General features: G+C 41.4%; 1 protein-coding gene across 6 annotated transcripts in view; it reads left to right on the forward strand.

Annotated features, from left to right (window-relative positions):
- Positions 1–24,766, forward strand: part of tecta (tectorin alpha) — a 269,171-nt gene that overhangs the window by 102,958 nt on the left and 141,447 nt on the right. The gene's annotated exons all lie outside the window — the stretch shown is intronic.

Genomic DNA, 24,766 nt, shown 5'->3' on the forward strand with positions numbered 1-24,766 from the left:
CTGCTTTCAGTTCTGGTCTCCCTGCTACAGGAAGGATGTTGTGAAACTTGGAAGGGTTCAGAAAAATTTTACATGGATGTTGCCATGCTTGGAGGGTTTGAGCTACTGGGAGAGGCCGAATAGGCTGGGGTTATTTTCCCTGGAGTTTTGGAGGCTGAGACGTAACCTTGTAGAAGTTTATAAAGTCATGAGGAGCATAGATAGAGTGAATAGCCAAGGGCTTGTCCCTAGGGTAGTGGAGTCCAAAACTAGACAGCATAGTTTAAGGTGAGATAGAAAGATTCAAAGGGGACCTAAGGGGCAACTTTTCACACAGAGAGTGGTGCATGTATGGAATGAACGGCCAGAGGAAGTGGTGGATACTGGTACAATTACAACACTTAAAAGGCATCTGGCACATAAATAGGAATGATTTAGAGGGATATGGGGCAAATGCTGGCAAATGTACTAGATAAATTAAGGATATATAGTCAAGTTGGACCGAAGGGTCTATTTCCATGCTATATAACTCTATGACTCTATGTGTAGATTAGGTGGATTGCCATGCTAAATTGCCTATTGTGTCCAGGGCTGTGCGGGCTAGATGAATTGAACATGGGAAATGCAGGGTTACAGGGATAAGGTTGGGGTGGGGTGTCGGGAGGTTCAATCATGTTGGGATGCTCTTTAGAGGTTCGGTATGGACTCAATGGGTCAGATGGCCTGTTTTCACACTGTAAGGATTCTACGATTCTATGAAATAAAGATATCTACATTTTATGGAAACTGGAACTGCAAATAAATTAATTTCAAATGCTCCAGTCAAACACCACCACCACAGAGACCAGTGAATGTTTCATATAAAACACAAAAAGAAAGAGACAACACAAGGTGCAAGAATACTCTCCACTTGCTTGGATCAGAGCATCTTCAAAAATACTCGAGAAGCTTTATGCCATCCAGTACAGTGCAACCCGCTTGATTGGCACTATATCCACAAATATTCACTCCCTCCATCACTGATTTTCAGCACTGCAATGTATACTATCTACAAGATGTGCTGCAGAAATTCACCAAAGCACCTTAGACAGCACTTCCAAACCTACAACCAATTCTATCTAGAAGGACAAGGGCAGTAGATACATGAGAACCTATCACCTACAGTTCACCTCCAAGCAATATACACCCAACTCCCTCCAGGACACTAGGTGCATATGTAATTCTGGTTAGAGCCACATCTCAGACAACCTAAATGCATGTGAATTCCCATTCTTTCCATGTTTTGTTGGGCTTAGGATGGCACTGTGTCAGAAGAGTCTCCAATGTTTGTTCACAGAATCACCAATTTTGGGCCCTGATTTCTGCCGGTGTAACAAATTGGATTGCCTCTTCCAGTGTTAAATTCTTCTAAGATTAAAGGAAGCATGATAACTTCTCATCCGTCACACCAAATACTATATAGTCTCTAATTAATTAATCTTTCAAAGCTCTTTTTATGCAACATCCTGGTAGATGCTATGGATCTGTAACAATGGTTTCTAATAATTCTCTAAAAACTGATTAAATATTGTGCAGTCCACCTTTAAATTTACTTTGGGTCTAAAGTGCAAATTAAATTTGCTACTCAATGCATCATACTGTGTAGTACTTCCACAGTTTCTGTTACCAGAAAATCACCAACTGCTGGGCCTGCAGTATATAAAAACTTGCTGACTTGAAAATGCTGTTTATTTTGCGTGTAAGCTTGAAACTAGAGCACTGAAACTCCACTTCCAAAGTTCCCACTTCTGGCCTCACTGTGGGTCCTGTTATCAATGGGTGAGCTGATGGCCAGGTCTTTCCTGAAGCTGTCATTCCCATGTGACTGTCACACTTGACTGACCTCCATCAGTGTTTTGGTTTTTCATTCTTCCTATCAAAATGTTCCAATGTGTTTTGCTTTCCAGAGTATTACTAGTTCCTGGCTAGTCTTCCAAATATTCTGAGATTTTTTTTTATCTCAGCCTACAAATCTGTAGCCCTGAAATCAAAGTCTTCCAAGGCCTTTTACCTTTCTTTATGGACTCATCCTTTGCCGGTTTTTTGTCTGCTGAAGTCTTGGCCTGCATTTGGATTCTTCCCACCTTTTAGTCAGCTGCATCTTCAAAATCTTCTGAGGTCCTGTCCTCCCTATGGAGTCTTTCTTGTCATAAATCACAATATGGATAATAATTTATATGAGAAAATTAAATGAAATAACTCCAAGTTTGCAGATGACACAAAGCTGGGTGGGAAAGTGTACTGTGAGGAGGATGCAGAGGTGCTTCATATGAATTCAACAAGTTGAGTGGGCAAATGCATGGCATTTGCAGTCTAATGTGGATAAATGTGAAGTTATCCACTTTGGTGGCAAAAACAGGCAGGCAGATTATTTTCTGAATTGCAATGGATTGGGAAAGGGAGAGGGAAGTGCAATTAGAGCTGGCTGTCCTTAAACCTCAGTCACTGAGTAAGCATGCAGGTTCAGCAGGTGAGAAAGAAGCCAAATGGCACTTTGGCCTTCATAGTAAGAAGATTCAGGTACAGGAGCAGGAATGTCTTGCTGCAATTGTAGAACATAGAACATAGAAGAATACAGTGCAGTACAGGCCCTTTGGCCCTCGATGTTGCGCCGATCCAAGCCCACCTAACCTACATTAGCCCACTATCCTCCATATGCGTATCCAATGCCCGCTTAAATGCCCATAAAGAGGGAGAGTCCACCACTGCTACTGGCAGTGCATTCCATGAACTCACGACTCGCTGAGTAAAGAACCTACCCCTAACATCTGTCCTATACATACCACCCCTTAATTTAAAGCTATGCCCCCTCATAATAGCTGACTCCATACGTGGAAAAAGGTTCTCATGGTCAACCCTATCTAAACTCTATCTTGTACACCTCTATCAAGTCACCCCTAAACCTTCTTTTCTCCAATGAAAACAACCCCAAGTGCCTCAGCCTTTCCTCATACGATCTTCTTACCATACCAGGCAACATCCTGGTAAACCTCCTCTACACCCGTTCCAGTGCCTCCACATCCTTCCTATAGTATGGCGACCAAAGCTGCACACAATACTCCAGGTGCGGCCGCACCAGAGTCTTATACAACTGCAACATGACCTCAGGGCTTCGGAACTCAATTCCTCTACCAATAAAAGCCAGTACGCCATATGCCTTCTTCACCGCACTATTTACCTGGGTGGCAACTTTCAAAGATCTGTGTACATGGACACCAAGATCCCTCTGCTCATCCACACTACCAAGTATCCGACCATTAGCCCAGTACCCCATCTTTTTGTTACTCTTACCAAAGTGAATCACCTCACACTTAGCTACATTGAACTCCATTTGCCACCTTTCTGCCCAGTTCTGCAGCTCATCTATATCCCGCTGTAAACTGCCACATCATTCCTCACTGTCAACAACTCCTCCGACTTTCGTATCATCCGCAAACTTGCTCACCCAACCTTCTAGCCCCTCCTCCAGGTCATTTATAAAAATGACAAACAGCAATGGTCCCAAAACAGATCCTTGCGGAACACCGCTAGTATCGGCACTCCAAGATGAACCTTTACCATCAACTACTACCCTCTGTCTTCTTCCAGCCAGCCAATTCCTAATCCAAACCTCCAACTCACCCTCAATGCCATACCTCTGTATTTTTTGAAGTAGCCTACCATGGGGAACCTTATCAAACGCCTTACTAAAATCCATATACACCACATCTACCGCTTTCCCCTCGTCCACCTCCTTAGTCACCTTCTCAAAGAATTCAATAAGGTTTGTGAGGCACGACCTGCCCTTCACAAAACCATGCTGACTAACCTTGATCACATTATTCCTATCCAGATGTTCATAAATCCTATCCCTTACAATTCTCTCTAAGACTTTGCCCACAACAGAAGTGAGACTCACCGGCCAAAAGTTACTAGGGTTATCCCTACTCCCCTATTTGAACAAGGGAACCACATTTGCTAGCCTCCAGTCTTCTGGCACTACTCCTGTAGACAACGAGGACATAAAAATCAAGGCCAATGGCCTTGCAATCTCCTCCCTTGCTTCCCAGAGAATCCTAGGATAAATGCCATCAGGCCCATGGGACTTATCTATTTTCACCCTTTCCAGAATTTCCAACACCTCTTCCCTACATACCTCAAAGCCATTCATTCTACTTAATTGTGACTCAATATTCACATCGGCAACAATGTCCTGTTCCTGAGTGAATACTGACGAAAAGTATTCATTCAGTGTCTCCCCAATCTCTTCAGCCTCCACACGCAACTTCCCACTACTATCCTTGACTGGACCTATTCCTACCCTAGTCATTATTTTATTCCTGACATACCTATAGAAAGCCTTAGGGTTTTCCCTAATCCTACCAACTAAGGACCTTTCATGTCCCCTCCTTGCTGCTCTTAGCTCTCTCTTCAGGTCCTTCCTGGCTACCTTATAACTCTCAATCGCCCCAATTGAACCTTCACGCCTCATCTTTACATAGGCCGCCCTCTTCCATTTAACAAGGGATTCCAATTCCTTATTAAACCACGGCTCCCTCACACGACCCTTTCCTCCCTGCCTGACAGATACATACTTATCAAGGACACTCAATAGTTGCTCCTTGAACAAGCTCCACATATCAATTACGCCCTTGCCTTGAAGCCTATTTTTTTTTGCTATTAAGCATCGAGGTTTATTATAACATTGGCATTTTGATTTGATAGTGTAAAACATCATACAATTGGTAACAATAAGTAAGAGCAGAGTGGAAAAATTGCAACTATCCCATTGAAATAGGATTTCACCTTTTGGTAAGCACCCATTGAAAAAGACAGTCCTAGTGATAGAAGATGCATTTAGGTATGCACAAAAATCCAAAAATTATCTGGTATTTCTTCCAAAAGAAAGCCTTTGTTCCAGATCATTCTCTTTATTTCCAATGGAGAATTCATGAACTTGAGAAGTAATCTTGTTGCTTTGAAGCTCTGTATGGTTCATGTGTTTTTTTCATCAATCTTTGAGAGCATGAAGAAAGCATGCTGTCAGTTGGACTCCAGAAGAATTTCTTTTCCTGTGCCTGTTTTCTTTTTGTTAAACTTGGTGTTGGGGGTTGTTGGTTTGGGTCACTGTGCTTAGTCAAAGCTTTGTTTGTGCTCATTTCAAAACCTTTCCGAAATTACCCTCTTTGTGTATACAAACCCACTCTCTTACCAACAATCACTACCATGAGACAATACCTGGAGTACTGTGTGCAGTTCTGGTCTCCTTATCTGAGGAAAGACGTTCTGGCAGCAAAGGTTTAGCAGATTAATTCCTGGGGTGGCAGGACTGATAAATGAAGAGAGACTGAATGGTTAATACCGTCTTCACTGGAATTTGGAAGAGTGATGGAGTACCTAGAGCTATACAGCATGGAAACAGACCCTACAGCCCAATTCATCCATGCTGACCAAGTTTCCCAACCTAAATTAATGCCACTTGTCTCTCTTTGGCCCATGTCCATCTAAACCTTTCCTATTCATGTACCTGTCCAAACGTCTGAACCTGCATTTACCACTTCCTCTGGCAGTTTATTCCACATATGAACCATCCCCTATGTGAATATGTTGCCCCTCAGGTCCCTTTTAAATACTTCTCCTTTCACCTTAAAAATACACCTCTGATTTTGAACACACCTACTCCAGAGAAAATATGTAAGCCTCTCATAATTTTATAAACCACCTCCTCTCCAGCGAAAAACATCCCAGCCGACCCAGTCTCTCCTTATAATTCATCCTGGCAAATCCTTTTGGCACCATCTCCATGGATAAACCCAGGAAGAGTGTTCCCAATGACTGGGAAATCCAGAATCAGGGGTCACAGTCTAAGGATACAAAGTTGGCCATTTAGGACTGAGATGTGGGGACATTTCTTTATCCAGTGAGTAGTGACCCTGCAGAATTCTCTGCCACAGAAATTGGTTGAGGCCAAAACATTGAATGTTTTCAAGTATGAAATGAATATAATCCTTGGGGCTAAAGGGATCAAATGATATGGGATGAAAACAGGAACTTGGTACTGAGTTGAATGATCAGCCATGATCATATTGAATAGTGGAGCAGGCTTAAAGGTGCTGATTTTACTTTGTATGTTTTCAGTTGTGTCCTTTAGACTCGATTTTAATAATGATGAAGGTCATTGATATATTGTTATTATTCGGAAACATGGGTTTTTAAATTTTCAGAACTTTAAGTAGCTTCGGATTTGATTTGTACTTCAAATTCTGAGTGTAAAGAAGGGTAATATTTAATTTTATTTCATTTTTGAGTTCTGTGAATGGCGACAGTGACTCTGAAGATTTGTTTACATACATGGAAACAAGGCTTTGAAAACTTTCGTAGTTCTGTTTCGTAGCAATAAGAGTAGAAGAGAAAAAAAATTGGCTGTTGTATTGCAACAAGGGCTCTAGAGGGTTACAAGGTAGCCAGGAAAGAACTGAAGAATGGACTTAGGAGAGCTAGAAGGGGGCATGAAAAAGTCTTGGTGGGTGGGATTAAGGAAAACCACACTTATGTGAGGAAGAAGAGGATGACCAGAGTGAGGACAGGGTGGATCAGGGATGGTAGAGTGAACTTGTGCATGGAGTCAGAGAAAGTGGAGGAGGTCCTTAATAAATACTTTGCTTCAGTATTCACCGCTGAGAGGGACCTTGCCATTTCTGCGGACAGTGTAAAACAGGCTGATGCTCGAACAAGTTTAATGTTAAGAAAGGAGGATCTGCTAGAAATTTTGAAAAGGATAGGTAAGTCCTTTGGGCCAGACGGGATATACCCAAGGTTACAATGAAAAGCAAGGGAAGAGACTGCTGCACCTTTGGCAATGATCTCTGCATCCTCACTGTCCACTGGAGTAGTACCAGATGATTGGAGGGTGACAAATGTTAGTTATTCCCTTGTTCAAGAAAGGGAATAAGGATAGCCCAGGGGATTTACAGACATGTTAGTCCTAAGTCAGTGGTGGGAAAGTATTGGAGAGGATTTTGAGAGACAGGATTTGTGCAGAAGCATAGTTTGATTAGAGATAGTTAGCATGGCTTTATGAGGGTCAGATCATGCCTCACAAGCATAACTGAATTCTTTGTGGATGTGACAAAATACATTGAAGGTAGAGCAGTAGATGTGGTGTACATGGATTTTACCAAGGCTTTTGATAAGGTTCCCCATGGTAGGCTCATGTGGAAAGTAAGGAGCCATGGGATACAGGGAAATCTGGCTGTCTGGATACAGAATTGGCTGGGTCATAGTAGATGGAAAGTATTCAGCCTGGAGCTCGGTGACCAGTGGCTTTCCGCAGGGATCTGTTCTGGGACCTTTGCTCTTTGTGATTTTTATAAATGACTTGTTTGAGGAAGTGTAACAGTGGGTTCAGTAAGTTTGCTGATGACACAAAGGTTGGTAGAATTGTGGAGGGCTGGTGTAGGTTGCAACAGGACATTGACAGGATGCAGAGCTGGGCTGAGAAGTGGCAGATGGAGTTCAACCTAGAAAAGTGTGAAGTGATTCATTTTGGAAGGTTGAATTAAAGCAGATTACAGGGTTAAAGGCAGGATTCTTGGCAGTGTAGAGGAACAGAGGGATCTTGGGGTCCACATCCATAGATCCCTCAAAGTTGCCATTCAAGTTGGTTGGGTTGTTAAGAAGGTGTACAGTGTGTTGGCTTTCATTAGAGAGGATTTAAGTTTAAGAACCATGAGGTTATGCTGCAGCTCTATAAAGCCCTGGTTAAACCACACTTGGAATATTGTGTTCAGTTCTGGTCACCTCATTATAGGAAGGATGTAGAAGCTTTAGAGAGGGTGCAGAGTAGATTTACCAGGATGGTGCCTGGACTGGAAGGCATGCCTTATGAAGTAAGGTTGAGGGAGCTAGGGCTTTTCTCATTGGAGCGAAGAAGGATGAGAGGTGACTTGATAGAGGTGTACAAGATGATGAGAGGCATTGATAGAATGGATAGCGAGAAACTTTCCCAGAGTGGAAATGGCTAAGAACAAGGGGTCATAATTTTAAGGTGATTAGAGGATGGTTTGCATAAAGACGTGTAGCTCGGGTACCTGTTGTCATGGTTGTGTTTATGTTCATCGAGCTAGGAAGTTGATTTGCAGAAGTTCCATCCCCTGTCTAGGTGATATCTTTGATGCTTTGGAGCCTCCTGTGAAGCATTATGTTACTGTGTCTTCTGGAATTTATTTGGTCCCCCCCCCCCCGCTACTTTTGGTCGCCGGTTTCGGTTGTTCATTGTAGTGGCTGGTATATTGGGTCTAGGTCAATGTGCTTGTTGATGGAGTCTGTGGCTGAGTGACATGCTTCTAGAAATTCTCTGGCTGTCCTAGGTTTAGCTCGTCCTATGATCATGTGTTGCCCCAGTCAAATTTGTGGTCCTTGTCATCTATGTGTATGGCTACTAGGGACAGCTGGTCATGGCGTTTAGTGGCTAGTTGGTGTTCATGGATGCGGATTGCTAGTTGTCTTCCTGTTTGTCCTGTATAGTGTTTTGTGCAGTCTTTGCAAGGAGTCCTGTAAATCTAGGTTTGTTCAATATATCATTTCAGCTGCATGACACTGTAATGTTTTGCTATAAATTCTGTGTCATATGACCCTGCTTCACAACCACCGGATGAAGAAGCTGCTAGTGTCTCCAAATAAACCTGTTGGGACTGTAATCTGGTGTGATTTTTAACTTTGTCCACCCCAGTCCAACACCGGCTTCTCAAATCCTGTAAATGATGTTATGATGGGTAAAGGGTCTTTTGTCCTAGTGAGCCATTGTCTGACCGTTGCTGTCGGTTTATGGGATATCATGAATCCGAGTGGTCAGGGACGTTTGGCTATCAGTTTTGAGACTTTTTTTATGGAAGGTAGGATGGCTAATCAGTTAGGTCATGGCATGTCCTCATCACGTTGTTTGTCTGGTAGGCATCTGCAGATGAAGTTGTGGGATATCTGTTCTTGGCGAATACTCTGTAGGGGTGTTCTTCTTCATCCCTTCATAGGTCGGGAGAGCTGCAGTGTGTTGTAGCCCTTTTGAAAAGGGTCCTAATGTAGCTTCGCTTGTGTGTGTTTGGATGGTTGCTGTTGTATTTCAGGACCTGGTTGGTGTGTGTGGCTTTCCTGTACATTTTTGGGGTGCATGCACTGTTCTGTCTTCTTTGTACCATATTGTACAGGAATGGAAGTTGATTATTAGTTTCCTCCTGTCTCATAAATCTGATCCCTGTGAATATGGTGTTGCTACTCAGGTGTGTGTTCTTGACTTTTTTCTCTTAATGATAACAAAAGTGTCATCTACGTATCTGATCTAAAGTTTGGGTTGGATTTGTGTTAGGGCTGTTTGTTCCAGTCTTTGCATCACTGCTTCTGCTACGAGCCCAGAAATGGATGAAAACATAGGTGTTCCATTGATCTGTTCATATATTTGGTTGTTGAATGTGAAGTGTGTCATCAAGCAAAGATCTAATAGTTTGAGCATGCTAAAGTTCTGCTGTGCCGTATCTTCTGGAATCTATTTGGCTCCGTTCCTGCTCCTTCCAGTTGCTAGTTCCGCTCGTTCATTGACCTCGACTCAATATACCGACCACTACAATGTGTTTACTGATGGAGTTGTGGTTAAGTGGCATGCTTCTAGAAATTCTCTGGCAGTCCTACATTTAGCTTATCCCATGTTCGTTGTGTGTTGTCCCAGTCGAATTTGTGGTCCTTGTCATCTGTATGTATGGCTACTAGGGACAGCTGTTTGTGGCATTTAGTGGCTAGTCGGTGTTCGTGGACGCGGATTGCTAGTTGTCTTCCTGTTTGCCCTGTATAGTGTTTTGTGCAGTTTTTGCATGAAATCCTGTAAATTATGTTTGTCTTGTACATGATATGTACAGGGTCTTTTGCCCTGGTGAGTTGTTTTGTGAGCATGGCTGTTGGTTTATGGGCTGTCATGAATCCCAGTGGACGGAGAAGTCTGGCTGTCAGTTCCGAGACTTTTTTTTATGTAAGAGAATTTCTAGAAGCATAGGAGGACGTTTCACAGAAGGCTCTAAAGCACTAAAGATGTCACCTAGACAGGGGACAAAACATCTACAAATCAACTTCCCATGACAAACACACCCACATCCATGATTGGAGGAAGGTTTAGGGAAGATGTCAGACATAGGTTCTTTACACAGAGAGCGGTTGGTGTGTGGAATGCACTGCTGGCAGTGATAGTACAGTCAGATACATTGGAGACATTTAAGCAACTCTTGGATAGGCACATGGATGACAGTAAAATGAAGGGTATGTAGATTAGTTTGATCTTAGAATAGGATAAAAGGTCGGCATAACATCAAGGGCCGAACATAGAACAGTACAGCACAATACTGTTCTATGTTCTAAAGTCTCCTAAGAAACAGTGAGACAGAGTCAGAACAAGAAATTTAGAAAGACAGAACTATCCAGAAGGTCAGTAAATGGGCAGGTTTCTTTTCACAGAAGTATGTAAATTCCTGTGTTCCTATGTAAGTTTCTTTCAGAGAAACAGTACTGTCAGCAAGACAGTTTAACAATCTCCAAATCAGTCAGGTCAGAAGACAAGTCTTGAGTGGCTTAATCTGGATAAGAGACATACTCCAGAAACAGAGGCTGTGGAAGATAAGTTTAAGGGACTCCTGTTAATTAATAATTCTTTACAGAAACCAATTAGCGAGTGCCAAATGAAGTAGTGGAAATAGGGTGACCCTTCACTATCTAAAATGGTTGTAGAGGATAAAAGGGTTGAATCATTTTTCTGATAATTGTATAATATTTTGTAGTTGTTTCCTATTGTGTTTAATAAACTTTCATGTTCTTTTGTTAAAGAGATATCCGCAGCTGCTTGTAACTATGTTCAATGACTGACTTCCACAGTAAACATTAGACATCAAAAACAAAACCTGTTATCTATCATGGAAAATTTCACTCAGGAATCTGACTTATCCAGTATTACCATTAATTGGGATTATAATAGAATACCAGATCCTGTCTCTCAAGTTTTTTTCTGTAACTTCCACCATGCTTTATCTTGTCCTTTTAACCAACACTCACCCTGGACATCAAGAGACCAGTCTGGTGTATCACAGGTTGTGAGTGTTTGCATACACATATTGGCTGCAGGTTTCTTGCTCCTTATCGCTAGGTAAGGTCTTCAACTGATTATGAAGTGTAAAACTCCTTTATCTACATCTATACATACTCTGTTTTCAAGTACAGCTCTCTAATGCAGTGTCTAGGACCATTCTATTCATATACTTATTCTAGACCAGCATCTTCTCTATGATCTCAGTGTCACATGATCAGTTGCATCATTATGATTTTCATGCATCTCAATATACCACAACAGAGTCATAATGTTTTGGTCTGTGGCATCAAAATTCCTCATTACGCTCTGCCCCACAAGTCACACACTCCATTTCCCCGGTGGCTGGAATCACTCACTCTCCCAGAATCAGAATGGGAAATCTCCTTTCTTGGAATTTGGGGTTCTCTCTCTCTCTCTCTCACTCAGTAAAAGGGATAGAGGGCCAGAAGCAAAGCTCAAACAAAATTCTGTCACTGTGATTGGCCGTGAATCTTGCAACACAGGCAGAAGCCATCTCATCTACTAAGCCTGTGCAAGTTTTTATAAGTTTATTAATCTCAGTCTCCTGCTCTTTCCCAGTGCTTCGTATTTCCTTATTCATCCAAAATCATTTCTATCCTACTCAGAAAATTAGTGATCAAATACTTAAAACAATGAAAACACACAAGCGCAGAATTGAATTTTCCCTGTTTACTAAATCAAACTACTGTAATGCATCATTTGACAATGAAGACTTATACAATAAAACAGTCAATTTAATCATTTTTGTATGTAGTCCCTTCATAGTAATGGCTCCTCCTGTGTGTTGAGGGAGCTGGCATCTGCCTGAGTATCAGAGATCTGAAAGGTCTGAGATCCTGTGTGTCCAGGACTCTGAGACACGAAAGGCTGAAATCTAAGAGTCTGAAGGACATTTAGCTCCTTAGAAAGTTTCATGTGCAATAGGTTTCCTTCTTATTGAGCAAATGGTGCAAATTAATGCAACTCTAGTGTATTCCAAATGTTACTTCAGAGGTTATTCCAGCTTCACATCTTATCTCTCAGATCAGTTAAGAAATAAAATGTCGTAATTGTTTAATAACCTTAAAATCCCTTAAATTCCATAAAAACAAGTACTGACATCAGTATCTTACAAACAATGGAATGTTGGATTTTAATGAGATATTAATTTCTGTTTTGAATGTGCTTTACAACATCTTTACTCCTTGAAACTCGCCCGATATCAGTTACATGGGTTTCTGTCACCTGATCAATGATCAGTCCATTTTTAAACAGTGAATAGACTGAGTGATCCTGTGCACTAGGATGAGCTCATTTTATCAACAGGAAGATCTGAATTTAAACTGATCACAGACTCAGATGTAACTCATTCAAAAACCCATTCAGTGACACAAAATTAAAAATCAAGCCCAATGAATCACTTATTGAGCATCAGACTCTGGCTCATACTCAATCTCACATCTTCCAGTAATTCCAGAATATTGGAAACCTTTAATGTTACACTGTGTATGGTACCCAGCGGTGGGATTACGGCAGTGTAAGAGAAGAATGGAACAGGAAGAGGGGAGACAGTGAGCTGGGAAGGGGTAAAGGAAGAGGGAGGGGAGAATAGGGAGATGAAAGTGAGAACATCTACCAACCACGTTTCCACTGAATATTTACATTCAAGAAATTATATCTTATGGGGACAAGGTCTTCAGGGTCTCCCTCTTCCTTTGGGTCCAAAGTATCATTGTGCTCAGCTCCAAAACACTTGGGTGTTCACAATTAACAACTGACTATCTGCTCATACTTGAAACAAAGATAAATTCATAAGTTAATTCTAGTACCTCAAGGATCAGGAGCAAAAGTTGATCATAAGAGATATAGAATGGAAGGCTACAGAAATATGTTCAACACAGAGAATTGTCCATCTTATGCATTTACTCTAAGAGTTCAGAAAGAAATTTGTCAACATTTGACATTCGATCGAAGAGAGGATTGAAAGGAATTTAAAAGATGTTGCAGCAGGACAAGTAAATCATAGAATTTTTACACGATGAAAAGAGGTCCTTCAGTCCATCATGTCTGTACCAGTCATCAACCATTATCCTATTCCCCAGCATTGGATGTTGTATGCTCTGGCATTTCAAGTGCTCATCTCAATAGTTCTTAAATGTCTTGATGATTCTCAGCCCAGATACCCACACCCTCTGGGTGCAAAAGTATTTCCTCAAATCCCCTGTAAACTTCCTACTCCCTATCTTAAAACTATGCCCGTGGTTATTGACCCTCCAGTAAGGGGAAAACGTTTCTCCCTACTTATCATCTGTCTCAAAGAACTTTGTATACCTCAATAATATTCAGCATCACCCACCATCCCAACCACCACCAAGCCTTTCTTCACAGCTGAGTTACTCCATCAGAGGCAATATTCTGGTGAATCTCCTCTAGTGCAATCACATCCTTCCTATAATGTGGTAACAAGAACTGTACACAGTACTCCAGCTGCAGCCTAGCTAATATGATTAAAATTGTTTCTCTTGTGGAGAATAATGGATGATGTGGATTGTTTGAGCTGTAACGCTTCCTCACATTCAATCCATTTTTTGCCTTTCAGCAGATTCCATTGGTCTGGACATCCTCTGTGGGTATGTTGGAATATCTCGATCAATATTTGGAGGCAATTATCTAATATTTTCTTCTGCAGGCTACTCCCAACTCCATTATATGATGTAAACTTTTGTCTATCCTGGCAGTTAGTAAACCACTCTGTGAAGAAAGTAAATCTTAAAATTCCACAAATCATATCATAGCACTGGAGAAATTACAAACAGGTTTCACAAAGGTTACATCAGAATTGACAGAATGCAGCCATTAAGAAAACTGAACAGGCCAAGATTGCTTCCTTTTGAAATAATTCTATGTAATTCCTCTCTTTAGAGATCCATTGTAAACACAGAGTTCCATTGTGAGCCCATCACTCTATACTCCGATCCACTGTAAGCCCCTAATTTCTAAACACGGCCTGATTGAGAACCTTCACTTTTCAATCCTCCCTGTGAACAATTAGGGGCTTGTGCTAAAATTCATAGAGCTGTTCACAGGCTAGTCAAGCAACATGAGATAGCCTTGGCAAATTAGATTAAGGATAATACAAAGAGATTTTACAAATACATTAGGAGCAAGAGAGCAACTAGAGAGAGATTAGAGCTGCTTAAAAATCAAAGAGGTAGTCTTTGTGTTAAACCTCAGAAGATGGGAAGATAGTAAATTATTATTTTGGGTCAATTTTTACTGTGGAGAAAGAAATGGAGGTGACAACTTGGGGATGTAATATTTTGAAAAAACTGTTGAAAACTGTTCACATTACAGAAAAGGATGTGCTGGAGGTCTTAGAAAATAGAACAGAGATAAGCAGAAACTTCTTCAGCCAGAGAGTGGTGAATCTATGGAATTCATCGCCACAGAAGGCTGGGAGGCCAGGTCATTGAGTATAGTTAAGACTGAGATAGATAGGTTCTTGAGTATCAAGGGGATGAAGTTTATGGGAAGAAAGCGGGAGAATGGGATTGAGAAACCTATTAGCCATGATTGAATGGAGGAGCAGACTCAATGGGCTGAATGGCCTAATTTCCACTCCTATGGTCTTATGATCTTATAAGATTGATGATGGCAGAGTAGTTAACGTTACTTGGACTTCAGTAAAGCCTTTGACAAGATTCCACATAGTAGACTAACTAGTAAAGTTCGATCATGAGATTCAGGGTGAGCTTATCAATTGGATACAAAGCTAGCTTAACAGCAGGAGAAAGAGAGAGAGAGTTAGAGGTTTGGGTTTTGGACTGCAGGCTGACTGGAATGGTGTTCAACAGGGATTGGTGCTGTGTGAACTTTTGTTTGTCATTCATATAAATGACTTACATGAGAATACAGAAGGCAGGCTTAGTAAGTTTGGAGATGACAGCAAAATTGGTGGTACAGTAGACAGTGAAGAAGGTTATCTAAGATTACAAAGGGATCTTGACCAATTGGATCAATGGGTTGAAGAGTGGCAGGTGGAGTTTAATTTGGATAAATGACAGATATTTCATCTCGATAAAACAAACAAGGGCAGGACTTACACAATTAAAAGTACAGCCTTGGGTAGTGTTGTAGAACAAAGAGACCTAGAGGTTCAGGTACAGAATTCTTTGAGGTTTGCATCATATATAGAAGGCGTGGTTAAGAAGGCGCACTTGCCTTCATTGGTCAGACCTTTGAGTACAGGAATTATGTTGAGGTTGTACAAGAGGCCTCTTCTGGAATACTGTGTCCAGTTCTAGTCACCCTGATATTATTAAGCTGGAAGGGTTCAGAAGAGATTTACCAGATGTTGTCGGGAATGGAGGGTTTGAATTATGAGAGGCTGGATAGGCTGGGACATTTTTCACTGGAGTGTAAGAGATTGAGAGGTGACCTTATATTGGTTTATAAACTGATGAGATGAATGGTAGAGAAGAAGGATTTTAAAAATACATGAGCAATTTTTTTTGCACAGAGACTGGTTTGTGTGTGGAATAAACTTCCAGAGGAAGTGGTGGATGCGGGTACAGTTAGAATATTTAAAAGACATTTCGTCAAGTACATGAATAAGAAATGTTTGAAGGGATATGGGCTAACTTTAGTTTGGGATTAGGGTCAGCATGGATTGGTTGGACCAAAGAGTCTGTTACCATGCTGTGTGACTCTGACTCTATGATTCTATAACAGCCTAATGTCATCATACTCACCGAACCATACTCCACATACAATATCCCAGCCAACACCACCATTCCTGGGTGATGCTATTCCACTGGCAGGACAGACACAGCAGAGATGGCAGCACAGTGGTATACAGTTGGGAAGTGGTTGCCCTTACAGTCCTCAACAATACCACTGGACCCCATGAGGTCTCATGCATCAGGTTAAACACAGGCAAGAAGACCTCCTCATTACTCTGTACCGTCCTCCCTTGGCTGATGAATCAGTTCTCCTCCATGTTGAACAATACTTGGAGGAAGCACTGAGGGTGGCAAAGGTGAAATGTACTCTGGGTGAGGGATTTTATACGTCCACCACCAAGAGTAGCTTGGCAGCAGCGCTACTGATCAAGCATTTCGGGTCCTAAAGGATACAGCCGCTAGACTTGATCTGCACCAGGTAGTGAGGGAATCAACAAGAGGGAAAAACATATTTGACCTCATCCTTACCAATCCACCAGCTGCAGATACATCTGTCCATGATTATATTGGTATGAATGACCACTGGACAGTCCTATTAGGACAAAGTACCACCTTCACCTTGATAAACCTTACATCATGTTGTGTGGCACAACATTCCTGAAGAAGGGCCTGTGCCCGAAACGTCGAATCTCCTGTTCCCTGGATGCTGCCTGACCTGCTGTGCTGTTCCAGCAATAAAGTTTCAACTTTGATCTCCAGCATCTGCAGACCTCACTTTCTCCTCGTGTGGCACTATCACCCTACTAATTAGGACAGACTTCAAAACAGATCTAGAAACACAAGACTAGACATAGTCCATCATCAGTAGCAGAATCGTACTCCAACACAACTTGCAACCTCATGGTCTGACATATTCCCCAATCAACCTTTAACACTAAGTCAGGGGATCAACCCTTGTTCAATGAAAAGTGAAGGAGAGCATGCTAGAAACAGCACAGGGTCTAGTGAAAAATGAGGTGTTAACCTGGTGAAGCTACCAAATGGGATTACCTGCACACCAAAAAAGCATAAGCAGCAAGTGATAGACACAGCTAAGCAGGTACATAGCAAATGGATCATATCTAAGCTCTGCAGAACTGCCACATCCAGTAGTGAATGATAGTGGACAATAAATCAACTCATTGGAGGAGGAGGTTCCATAAATATCCCCATCCTTAATGATGGAAGAGCCCAACACATCAATGCAAAAGATAAGGCTGAAGCATCCGTAACAATCTTCAGCCAGAAGTAGTGGTTGAGCCAGGTACAGTTACAACATTTAAAAGAAATTTAGACAAGTACATAAATAGGAAATGTTTGGAAGGATATGTGCCAAACTCAGGCAAATGGGACTAGTTCAGGTTAGGATTTCTGATCAACATGTAGGAGTGGACCAAAAGATCTATTTCCATGCTGTATCACCTCTAACTATGACTGTATAAGTGCTGAGTGGATTATCCATCTTGGCCTTCTCCAGTGGTCCCCAGCATACAATGCCAGTCTTCAGTCAATTCAATTCACTCCACATGTTATCAAGAAACAGTGGGAGGCAATGACAACTTCCCAGTGATAGTACTGAAGATTTCTGCTCCAGAACTTGCTGTGCATGTGCCAAAGCCATTCCTTTCAGCAACAACACTGGCAATGTCATCACCTTCAACATATGCTACATCGCTGACTCACATACTTGACCTCATCTTTACCAATCCTTACCTTTCAACAAGTGATGCCCACATTGCAAGCACAAATAATTTTTAAAAACGCTGAATTTCTTTGTGAGCCCATCACTCTCTACAAAACTCCAAGAGTCTTACGATCTAGATAAGGGAGAGGTTTCAGAGGATTGGAAAGTGGAAATTTTACAATCACACTCAAGAAAGGAAGCAAGACGACTTCCAACAACTGCAGGTCACTTGGTTTAACATCTACAGTGGATAAGTTTTTGTAACAATTATCAGGGAAAACATCATCAAGCACTCAGATAAGTTTCTGTTAATTGACTAATCTAACTTAATGTTGTGATGAGGTAACAGAGAAGGTGGTGAAGGAAATATGGTGGGTGTTCTCTATATGGATTTTAATAAAGTGATTTAGAAAGTACCTCAGAGTCATACAGCACGGAAACAGACCATTTGGTCCAACCAGACCATGCCTAACAATCACAAATTAGACCAGTCCCACCTGCCTGCTCCTGGCCCAAATCCCTCCAAACCTTTCCTATTCATGTACTTATCAAAGTGTCTTTAAAATGTTGTAACTGTGCCCACCTCCACCACTTCCTCAGGAAGTTCATTTCACACGCAAACCACGCTGTGTAAAGAATTTGCCCCTTATGTCTTTTTTAAAATCTCTCTCCTCTAACCTTAAAATTATGTCGCCAATCATGAAATCTTCCATTCTACCTGTAGGTTTCGTGATTTTCTAAACCTCTATATGGTCATCTCTCAACCTCCTATGCTTCACTGAAAATGTCCCAGCCTATTCAGCCTTTCTGTTGAATTTGTTGTCAATTGCATGGAATACAGTAAATATTGCAGCTGTAGTAGTGATAGTGGCATAATCACTATATAAGATTCTGATTAGCAAAAGCAAGGCTCATGGAATAGATGGGATAGTGTCTAATTTGTTGATAAGTTGACTGAAGATAGAAAGCAATGAGAGGTGGTAAATAGTTATTGTTTGGACTAGAACATGGTAGGCGGTGGCTTTCCCAATGGTCAGTGCCAGGACCATTGCTCTTTTGCTGCAGATAATGACATTGATCTGACAGAGTGGAATTTCAAAACAATTGAAACAATCAAGATTCTGAGGGGACTTCACATGATTGATGTTGAGAAGATGTTTCCACTAGTGGGGAATCTTGAACCAGAGAATTTGGTTACAGAACTAGGGGATTTTATTTAACACTGAGATGCTAAGGAATTTCTTCTTCCTGAGGGTAATGAATGTCTGGAATTCTTTTCCCTATTTATGGAGGCTAAATGTTCATAGATCTTTGAAACATTGAGGGATCAAGTGCTATGAAGAGCTGGCACAAAAAAGGAGTTCAGGCCTTGGACAGATCAGCCATGATCTTATAGAATATTGGGGCTGGCTCAGGGGGCTAAATGGTCTACTCCCATGCCTATTTGATTAGATTCCTTACAGTGTGGAAACAGGCTATTTGGCTCAACACGTCTACACAACCTCCGAAGAGCAACCCACCCAGACCCATTTCCCTCTAACAAACCTAACACACTCTGGACAATTTAGCATGGCCAATTCAGCTGACCTCAACATCTTTGGACTGTGAGAGGAAACCAGAGCACCCGGAGAAAACCCACGCAGACACGGGAAGAATGTGCAAACTCCACACAGTCACCCAAGAACCCGGGTCCCTGGCGCTGCGAGAAGGCAGTGCTAACCTTATTCAATTTCTCTAGTTGCCTACACCATGTATATAACCATTTTGCTATTGGTTCTGTGCTATCCATTGGAATAGAAAGTATAATTGTACATAAATATAAAGTGGTTTTAGAATGCCATCATGGTTTTAAATAACTGTTAAACGAAGAATGGATTTTCACTTCCTCCTCACTAGAAACTGTGGCTGGACACACATTGCCATCTGCTGGAACCTGCTCAAATTGCAACACCAGTTCTACCAACATATTCAACCTGCCAAAGCCATCCACCCACCAGATCATGGCTGATCTAACTGTGGCACTATCCTGCCTGTCCACATAACACTTGACTTCCTTGCTGATTAAAATTCTGTGTAACTCTACCTCAAATATACTTACAACGCAGCTTCCACTGCTCTTTACGTAAAAGAATTCCAAAGACTGACCACCCAAGAAAAATTTTTCATCTTGGTATTAAATGAGAGATCCCTTATTTTGAAATTGTGTCTTAGTTCTGGATTCCTCCATGAGGAGAGACATTCCCTCAGCATTCACCCTGCCAAATACCCTCAGAACCTTGTTTTTACAAGGTCACCGCTTATTCTTTTAACTTCATTAAGATTAGGCCCAACCTGCTCAACCTTTCCTCATAAGTCAATTTCTTCATCGCAGGAAGCGTCCAAGTGAACCTTCTCTGAACTGCATCCAATGAAACTCCATCAATCTTTAAGAATGGAGACCAAAACCGTACAGAGTGCTTCTGATGCAGTGTCACCAACATTCAGTATAGTTCTGGTAAGACTTCACCACTTTCACACTCCACTTCTCTTCCTCACCAATCCACAAACACGCAATGAGTGAACCTAGATTTCCTGGCACTCTATACAAACATTGTGAGATATCTGTTTTTTCTCTAAGTTTTGATCATTCTAAGTTGCTGTCTCTCTTTTCACCTCACTGTACTTGGGGATGCTTTTTATGTCTTCTTCTGAGGCTAAGCAATGGGGCATGTTCAGTGAACTGTAGATTCCCCTACAGCTGTGAAGTAATTGCATATTTATTCACTTTATCTATAGTGATATGCGGTGTGTGGAATTGTTATTTATTTCTGCTATTGAGCTCATTGGGCCTGTTTCACCCTCCAATAAGGTCATGGTTGATCTGACCCTTACCTGAACTCTACTTTTCTGCTCATTGTGTAGGCTGACCAACAAATCCACTCACAAAGGAGAGGTCTAATTAATCTTTTGAAGAAATCATCAAGGATTAGACAAACAGAATTTAGATTTTTTTAAACTGTTAAACTGGAATTTAACTCCTTGGTGCAAAGATTAAACCTGATGGTGTTACTGTAATTGTATAGAGCCTTGGTGAGACTGCATCTGGAGCATTATGTACATTTTTGGCCTCAGAATGGACCTAATTTTCTCGAATTTCAAAGAATGAAAGGTGATCTCATTTAATCATACAGAAGTCTTATAGGGATTGACAGGGTAGATACAGAAAGAATATTTCCCCTGAATGAAGACAGCATCTAGAATCACAGGGAGCAGGATCAGAATAATGGGTTGTCCATTTCAGACTGAGATGAGAAGGCATTTCTTCACTCAGTGATGAATTTTTATAATTCTTCAAAGAGCTGTAGAAAATCAATCATTGAGTGTATTTAAGGCAGAGATCAACAGATTTCTTCAAAATTATAACAGATACACAGGGGTGGGCAGGAAAACAGTGTCAAGGTTGATAACATGCACCATGATCTAGTATGGAGTCATAGAGATGTACAGCATTGAAACAGATCCTTCGGTCCAACCTGTCCATGCCGACCAGATATCCTAACCCAATCTAGTCCCACCTGCCAGCACCCGGCCCATATCCCTCCAAACCCTTCCTATTCATTTACCCATCCAAATGCCTTTTAAATGTTGCAATTGTACCAGCCTCCACCACATCCTCTGGCAGCTCATTCCATACACATACCACCCTCTGCGTGAAAAAGATGCCCCTTAGATCTCTTTTATATCTTTCCCCTCTCACCCTAAACCTATGCCCTCTAGTTCTTGACTCCCTGACCCCAGGGAAAAGATTTTGTCTATTTATCCTATCCAAGCCCCTCATAATTTTGTAAACCTCTATAAGGTCATCCCTCAGCCTCTGATGCTCCAGGGAAAACAGCCCCAGCCTGTTCAGCCTCTCCCTATAGCTCAAATCTTCCAACCTGGCAACATCCTTGTAAATATTTTCTGAACCCTTTCAAGTTTCACAACATCTTTCCGATAGAAAGGAGACCAGAATTGCACGCAATATTCCAACAATGGCCTAACCAATGTCCTGTACAGCCGCAACATGACCTCCCAACTCCTGTACTCAATACTCTGACCAATAAAGGAAAGCATACCAAACACCTTCTTCACTATCCTATCATGGGATTTAGTGAGAGGAACTGAAACAATTCTGTATTAGTAGAGAAATAGAGAAATCGATGGGATTGAAGGCTGATAAATCTCTAGGGCCTGATATTCTACTCCAGACTACATAAGGAAGTGGCCTTAGGCATAGTGGAGTCATTGGTGGTCATTGTCCAAAATTCTTTAAACTCTGGAACAATTCCTACAGATTGGAAAGTAGCTAATGCAACTCCACTTTTAAAAAGGTGAGGTGGAAAGAAAACAGGGAATTAAAGACAAATGAGTCTTATGTCAGCAGTGGGGATGATACTAAAGACCATTATCAAGGATTTTATAGCAGAAAACTCAAAAAACAGTGGTAGAATCAGATACATTCAGCATGGATTTACAAACTCACAGTTAACAAGTGTACTTTGAGGATGTAACTAGTAGAGTTGATCAAGGAGCCAGTGGTTGTGGTTTATTTGGACTTTCAGATACTTTCAACAAAGTCATGCAAGAGATTAATGTGCAAAATTAAAGGGTATGGGACTCAGGGCAATGTATTGAAATGGAGAGAAAATCGTTTTGCAGACAGGAAACAAACAGTAGGAATAATTGGATTTTTTTTCTGAATAGCAGTGGGGTACTATGGTCTGTACTAGAATTCAGCTATTCATTATATATGTTTAATTATTAATCAGGGAACCCAATGTAATATCCAAAAACTTGCAGATGACAAAGCTGGGTGGAAGAGTGAGCTGTGAGAAATTGTAGTGTGATGTGGACAGGCTGAGTGAGTGGGCAAATACACAACAGATGTAGTTTAATGTGGATAATTATGAGGTTTCATAGCACATTCATGGCAAAACTAGGAAGGAAGATAGAGATGAATGTTCAACGAGACCCTGGTGTCACAAACTGCTGAAAGCATGCAGGTGCAGCTGACAGTAAAGAAGGCAAGCTATACGTTGGCCTTCATAGTGACAGGATTCAAGTACAGAAACAAGGATATCTATTTGCGATCAATCAGGGCATTGGGGAGGTTGGACCTGGAATAGTGTGTGCTATTTTGGTCTCCTTATCTGAGAAAGGATGTATTGAGGGAGTGCAGCAAGGGTTTACCAAATTGATTCCTGGGTTGGCAGGACTGATGTGTGAAGGGAGATTGAGTTGGTGCCCGAAACTGCTCCTCGGATTTTACTGCTCCTCGGATGCTGTCTGAACTGCTGTGTTCTTCCAGCAACACTAATCCAGAATCTGGTTTCCAGAATCTGCAGTCATTGTTTTTGCCTAGGATTGTATTCATTTGAAGTTAGAAGAATGAGGGCAGTCTCACAGAAACCTATACATTTAAACAGGACTAAACAGATTTAGAGGCAGGGAGGATGTTTCCCAATGGTGGTCGAGTCCAGAATCAGGAATCACATTTTTTAAAAATGAGTCAAGATCATGGTGAGCCATTGCAATTCTCTGCCACAGAAAGTGGTTGTGGCCAAAGCATTGTTTTCTAGGAAGTAAATAGAGCTCTTGTGGATAAAGAAATCGAGGAATATAGGGAAAGGTGGGATTTGGGTATTGAGCCTGATGATCAACCATTATCATATTGAATGGCAAAACAGGCTTGAGGAGTCAAATGGCCTACTCCTATCTTCTATGTTTCTGTGACTGGAAGAGTGGGCTGAAAAGCTGATGAAGGGCTTTTGCCTGAAACATCAATTCTCCAGCTCCTCGGATGCTGCCTAACCTGCTGTGCTTTTCCAGCACCACTCTAATCTAGACTCTGATCTCCAGCATCTGCAGTCCTCACTTTCACCCTCAAAAGCTGAATAGCCTGCTCTGCTCATTATTGTTTATGTTCTTATGTAAAAGATAAAATTGCCTGACAGAAAGGAAAATGGCTGAGTGACTGGAGTGAAAATCAGAAGTGCATGGATGCTGTTTACTTAGTCAAACTATTGCTGTTCCTGAGAGTCAATCTCAGAGTTGCTCATCTTCCAATACTTTGTCCATGGGCTTAGAGTAAATAGTACCACATATTTCTGATTATGCCAGAGCTGGGAAATAGAGCGTGACAGAGTTGCAGACTACTGTTACAGCAGAGGCTATAAAGATGTGATGAATAGTCTGGCTCAAAATGTGATTTAGTCACAGTTTTCATAATTTTGTGCATCTATTTTGGGAACTTGATCAAAGAAAGGTTAGGTAAACCATGGAATGTATTGAAAGGCATCCTGTTCATATGTTGCTGGCTCAAGTAGCAATATGGCTTCCTCTTGTGACAGATGCAGCAAGGGTGACTGTGTGTTGCAGGAGACAGGAGGTTTTGTTTAAAATGTAAGTGATACAAGGGGTCCAAAAAAGTGCCCAAAGTGATGACTAGGTTTGCAGAGTCAATAATGATAGATTACTTCCTCTTTGGGTGAATCAGCAAGTTAGGATCAATGCAACAAACTTAAATTTGAGCATTTTAAAACTAAGTTGATATCCTGTGGGGTCTTCAAGCTGTGGTGATTCTTAACCCCCAAACACCAGCCCAATTCCAACATTGTTTGTAGCCAATTTCTGACGTAGGATTCTTCGGTCCTTGTTCCAGAAGAAGCTCAAAACCCAGAGTACTCAAAACATGATGGAAAAAATGGGTTGCCTTGGTAAAGTCAGAACAGGAAGAGTGTGACTGGGTTAGGGAAATATTTACCATGCAGATAGTCATTCACTACAGAAAATGTTAACACATCTGTAAAGTGAATTGCATCGTGACATTCCAGGGAGAATTATATAAAACATGGAAGAGAAACATTTAGGAAAATGGGGAAGGAGCAGGGAACCAACATTAACTGATATAGTTAAACTAGCACCAGAAGTGACACAAAAGCCAAATTTCTTCCTTGGTCGTTGACAACTCTTTAAACTGACCTGAAACAATGAGAGAAGACCACTTGGCCCGTACAATCCATTTCAGCCTTTACACTCCACAGGGAAACAATTCAATTACATTTACTCAGCCTGATCCCACATCCTTCAAAACCTTTTCTTTAGATCCAGCTAGCTATCAGTTGGATTTATGCTACTTGTCAGAACATGGAATAATCTCTTCCTTCTAAGAACCTTTCATTTACTGCATGGTCAGTGACTCAAATTATTCCTGACAGAGCCAAG

The sequence above is a fragment of the Chiloscyllium plagiosum genome, unplaced genomic scaffold, assembly GCF_037043375.1.
Source record: "Chiloscyllium plagiosum isolate Xiang-an unplaced genomic scaffold, Cpla_swu_hap1 HiC_scaffold_29, whole genome shotgun sequence".
In the NCBI taxonomy this organism is placed as follows: Eukaryota; Metazoa; Chordata; class Chondrichthyes; order Orectolobiformes; family Hemiscylliidae; genus Chiloscyllium; species Chiloscyllium plagiosum.